The 5,781-nt window shown below is 39.5% G+C and overlaps 1 non-coding gene across 1 annotated transcript; it reads left to right on the forward strand.

Annotated features, from left to right (window-relative positions):
• Positions 1-2,245: 2,245 nt before the first annotated feature.
• Positions 2,246-2,318, forward strand: trnav-cac (transfer RNA valine (anticodon CAC)). Its single transcript has one exon. It is a non-coding gene; the product is annotated as a tRNA-Val (tRNA).
• The last annotated feature ends 3,463 nt before the right edge of the window (positions 2,319-5,781 follow it).

Here is a 5,781-nt window from a genome sequence, read left to right on the forward strand (position 1 = left end):
CTTGAATCTCTTCCCTTTAAAGATATTTGATTTGGTTTAAAAGCTGATCATGGTCAAACTCAAGAAAGCACCATGGGATGTGTATTACCCGTGACTCGATTTATTTTGTTGGTCAATAATATTTGCAATTCAATGTTGTATATTTCAGACATATTCAATCCGCAATGAAGACATCTGTGTTAAATAAATTGATTGATATTAAATGTTGATTACCGAACAAATACTGGATATAACTGTTTGAAGTTAATCGATGGTATATGAGAATGATGCATCAATGATGGAGCAGAAATCATTGCTCCCTTAGACATTTGTCCGATGAACGCTTTTAAATTTTGAAATTCGAGACAAGTTGAGACATCACGTTGAGAGTAACAGTTGTCTTCTTGCACTGAGGTAAATGGACTCTCAGTCCTAACCATTCGAATCTGCAGCAATAGAGCGGAGTTGTACAATGCAGTCAGACCGATTGTATATTCCAGAGATATTAAATTCAGAATTTGGACATACATATTGAATAACTGTATTGATATTAAAAATTGAATGAAGATCCAAGGTGGATTGGGCATGCTAAATTACCCTTTGGTTAGATTGAATAGCCATGCGAAAGGAGTAGCGTTGCGGGGGAAACGAGGGAAATGGCCTGGTTATGATGTCCTGGCGTCGCTGCTGATTCGTTCGATCGAATACCTTTTCTGCACTGATTCTATGATTGTATGAAAAAAATACTGAGTATAATTGGTTGAAATTATTCGCAGGAAGATAAGAATGAAGCATTGATGATTGAGCACAAATCAGTGCTTTCTTAGACATTTGCCGGACGAACTCTTTTTAATTTTGAAGAACAAGATAAGTTGAGATATCAGGTTGAAAGTCAGGGATGTGCTCTTGTATTAAGTGATATGGGCCCGCAATCATACCACTCAAACCTGCAGCAACATAGTGGAGTTAAACATTGTAGTCAGGCCCATTGAGGCCCCAATCCTATCACTTGTTTCTGCAGTGGAGTGGTTATCCCGTTCGCCTAAAACACAAAAAGTTCCTGGTCCGAAACAGGGAAGCAGCATTCGTTAAGCTTTCTCATGGAAGATGAGGGAAATCCTGTATGATTTCAGTTCGTTGCTGAACATTATCCGAATCTCGACATTACAACAATATTATCTTTGCTCTGACCTCAAACTCAAATGGTTTCTGCGAATAAGAAATGCTGATTTTTTCGACGCACTGACAGGAAAGAAACGTCTCTATTTTGAGAACGTGCACATAGTATCATCTTGTTCAGTGGACAACAGAATTTAATGGGTTCATAGGTGCAAACTAAAATAGCGAATCACCATCTGAAACATGTCTAATAGGAGTGTGTGCTCAACAAGACAGACACAAGTGATACTCGAAGTGAACTAGAGGAAATGGCACACATTTCCCAGAAGAATCTTTTTTTAAAAATTGTTCTTCATAACATGGAAATCGGAAAAAACACACAGACAGATGAAGAAATGGAGACTCAGTGCGGATCAACTAGACTTTCCTATAGGTGGCCGGAATTTATACGCCTGAATGTTTCACACTTATAATAAAAAAGGCTCAAGTATACCTCACCGATAATTCTTCAATCTCTTCCATTTAATTATAGTTGACTTTGTTTAAAAGCTGATGATGGCCAATCTCAAACAAACAACCATGGGATCTGTATTACCCGGTGACTCGACTCTTTTCGTTGGCCAGTTATGTTTGCAATTCAGTGATATTCAATTTCCGAGATATTCAATTCATAATGAAGTCATATGTGTTAAACAATGTATTGATATTAAATATTGAAACAAATACTGAGTACAATTGTAAAATGAGCTTTGACAAAATGTCATCTGGACTCGAAACGTCAGCTCTTTTCTCTCCTTACAGATGCTGCCAGACCTTGTGAGATTTTCCAGCATTTTCTCCTTTGGTTTCAGATTCCATCATCTGCAGTAATTTGCTTTCATTAATGAGCACAATTGGTTGAGATTATTCGAAGGAAGATGAAAATAATGCATTAATGAATGAGTGGAATTCATTGTTGCCTTAGATATTTGACAGGCGATCGCTTTAAAATTTTGAAGTTCAAGATAAGTTGAACAATCATATTGACAGTAACGGTTATCTTCCTGAAACAAGGGACATGGGCTCTCAGTCGAACCATTTGAAACTGCAGCAACACAGCACAGTTGAACATTGCAGAGAGGCGGATTTGCTATCATTGCTGTCACCTGTTTCTGTAGTGTAGTGGTTATCACATTCACCTCACACGCGAAAGGTTCCCAGTTCAAAACCGGGCAGAAACGTTCATTAAGCTTTCTAATTTAGGGTGAGGAAATCTGTATGATTTCAATATAAAGAACAAAGAAAATTACAGCATAGCAACCAGCCCTCCACGCATGCACCGACCATGCTAGGTTGACGCTTTCCGTGCCCGCTGGGCACCGCAGTGGTTGGGGTGCATTATTGACCCCAATAATCACATTTTAATTTGATGTTTTTAAGTTTCCTTTGTACTTTGATTTCTGTTCGGGCTGTTCCCCTCCTTTTTGGGGAGCTGCCCCTTTTACTTTGTCCTGATTTAATCTGAGTTTGTTGACTTGGTTTGGTTTGACCTAAAAAGAGGGCAACATCCTGGTAAATCTTTTCTTTACCCTCTCCAAAGCCTCCACATCCTTCTGGTAGTGTGGCGACCAAATTTAAATATTATATTCCAAGTGCGGCCTAACTAAGGTTCTATAAAGTTGCAACATGACTTGCCAATTTTTAAACTCAATGCCCCGGCCGATGAAGGCAAGCATGGGTATGCCTTCTTGACTACCTTCTCCACCTGCATTGCCACTTTCAGTGACCTGTATACCTGTACACCCAGATCCCTTTGCCTATCAATATTCTTAAGGGTTCTGCCATTTACTGTATATTTCCTATTTGTATTAGATCTTCGTTGCTGAACATTATCCGCATCTTGATGTTGCAGCCATATGATCTTTGCTCTGACCTCGGCCTCAAATGATTTCTGTAAAATAAGAATGTTGATAGCTTTTTGACGAACTGACAGGAAAGAAACCTTTCGATTTTGACACTGTGCGCATATTCGCATCACGTTCAGTCTACAACAGAATTTAAAGAGTTTATAGGTGCAGATTAACGTAGCTAATCACCATCTGGAACTTTTCGAATAGTAGTATGTGCTCCAGGGGACTGACACGAGTGATACGGTAAGCGAAGTGTAGGAAATGGCGCACATTTCCCAGAAGAATCTTTTTTTAAATCGTTCTTCAAAACAAAGAAATGGGAAAAAAAACACTCAGACAAATGAGGAAATCGAGACTCAGTGCGGATCTACTGAACTTTCATTTAAATGGCCGGAATTTATGCGCCTGAATGTTTCACACTCAAAAAAGAAAAGACTCAAGTGTCAATAATTCTTCAATCTCGTCTATTTAAATGTAGTTCACTTTGCTTAAATGTAGTTCGCTATGGTCAATCTCATAATTGTGATCTGTATTCCCCGGTGACTCGATTCCTGTTGGTCAGTTATATTTACAATTCTATGATATTCAATTTCAGAGATATTCAATTCATAATGAAGACATCTGTGTTAAATAATGCATTGAGACTAAATATTGAAACAAATACTGAGTACAATTGTACAATGAACGTTGTTGAAGTGTCATCTGGACTCGAAACGTCAGCTCCTTTCTCTTCTTACAGGTGCTGTCAGACGTTGTGAGATTTTCCAGCATTTTTTCGTTTGGTTTCCGATTCCAGTATCCGCAGTAATTTGTTTTTATTGCTGAGAACAATTGGTTGAGATTATTCGAAGGAAGATGAGAATAAAGAACAAAGAACAAAGAACAATACAGCACAGGAACTAGCCCAAGCCCGTGCTGCTCCCTGGTCCAAACTAGACCATTCTTTTGTATCCCTCCATTCCCACTCCGTTCATGTGGCTATCTAGATAAGTCTTAAACGTTCCCAGTGTGTCCGCCTCCACCACCTTGCCTGGCAGCGCATTCCAGGCCCCCACCACCCTCTGTGTAAAATATGTCCTTCTGATATCTGTGTTAAACCTCCCCCCGTTCACCTTGAACCCATGACCCCTCGTGAACGTCACCACCGACCTGGGGAAAAGCTTCCCACCGTTCATCCTATCTATGCCTTTCATAACTTTATACATCTCTATTAAGTCTCCCCTCATCCTCCGTTTTTCCAGTGAGAACAACCCCAGTTTACCCAATCTCTCCTCATAACTAAGCCCCTCCATACCAGACAACATCCAGGTCAACCTCCTCTGCACTCTCTCCAAAGCCTCCACGTCCTTCTGGTAGTGTGGCGACCAGAACTGGACGCAGTATTCCAAATGCGGCCGAACCAACGTTCTGTACATCTGCAACATCAGACTCCAACCTTATACTCTATGCCCCGCCCTATAAAGGCAAGCATGCCATATGCCTTATTCACTACCTTCTCCACCTGTGACGTCACCTTCAAGGATCTGTGGACTTGCACACCCAGGTCCCTCTGCGTATCTACACCCTTTATGGTTCTGCCATTTATCGTATAGCTATAGAATGATGCATTAATGAAAGGCTAGAAATCATTGTTCCCTTAGATATTTGCCAGAAGAACGCTTTTAAATTTTGATGTTCAAAATAAGTTGAGCAATCAGATTGAAAGCAACGGTTATCTTCCTGAATTAAGAAGCATGGGCTCTCAGTCTGACCATTGGAACCTGCAGCTGTTGAACATTGCGGACAGTCCGATTTGCTGCAGTTTGCGTCCAGCTGTTTCTCCAGTGTAGTGGTTATTATGTTCGTCTGACACGCGGAAAGGTCCTGGTTCGAAACGGAGCAGAAACATTCATTAAGCTTTCTCATGTCGCGTGAAGGAAAATTGCATGATTTCAGTTCGTTTCTCAACATTATCTGAACCTCAATATTACAGGCATATTATTGTTGCTCTGACATCGGCCTCCAATGTTTTCTGTAAAATAAGAAATGCTGACTTTTTTTTGATGCACTGACAAGAATGAAACGTTTCTAATAGTAGCGTCTGCTCCAGAAGACTGACACAAGTTATATTGTAAGTGATCTATCAGAAATGGCGTTCATTTCCCAGACGATTCTTTTAAAAAATCGTTCTTCACAACAAAGAAATAGAAAAAAAAAACACTCAAACAGATGAGAGAATCGGGACTCAGTGCAGATCTTCTGGACCTTCCTATAAATGGCCGGAATTTATGCGCCTGAATATTTCACGCCCATAATAAAAAAAGGCTCAATTGTCACGAACAGTTAATTCTTGAATCACTTCCATTTAAAACGTAGTTGACTTTGTTTAAAAGCTGGTTATGATCAATCTCAAAATTGCGATCTGTATTACCCGGTGATTCGATTCGTTCTGTTGGTCAGTTATGTTTGCAATTCAGTGATATTCAATTCCAGAGATATTCAATTCATAATGAAGACATATGTGTTAAATAATGTATTGATACTAAATATTGAATAATAAAACAAATACTGAGTACAATTGCTCAATGAGCTTTCACAAAATGTCATCTGGACTCGAAAGGTCAGCCCTTTTCTCTCCTAACAGGAGCTGTCAGACATTGCGAGATTTTCGAGCATTTTCTCTTTTGGTTTCCGATTCCAGCATCCGCAGTAATTTACTTTTATTACTGATTACAATTTGTTGAGATCATTCGAAGGAAGATGAAAATGATGCATTAATGAATGGGCAGAAATCAATGCTCACTTAGATATTTGC

This window comes from Mustelus asterias, unplaced genomic scaffold (assembly GCF_964213995.1).
Source record: "Mustelus asterias unplaced genomic scaffold, sMusAst1.hap1.1 HAP1_SCAFFOLD_1186, whole genome shotgun sequence".
In the NCBI taxonomy this organism is placed as follows: domain Eukaryota; kingdom Metazoa; phylum Chordata; class Chondrichthyes; order Carcharhiniformes; family Triakidae; genus Mustelus; species Mustelus asterias.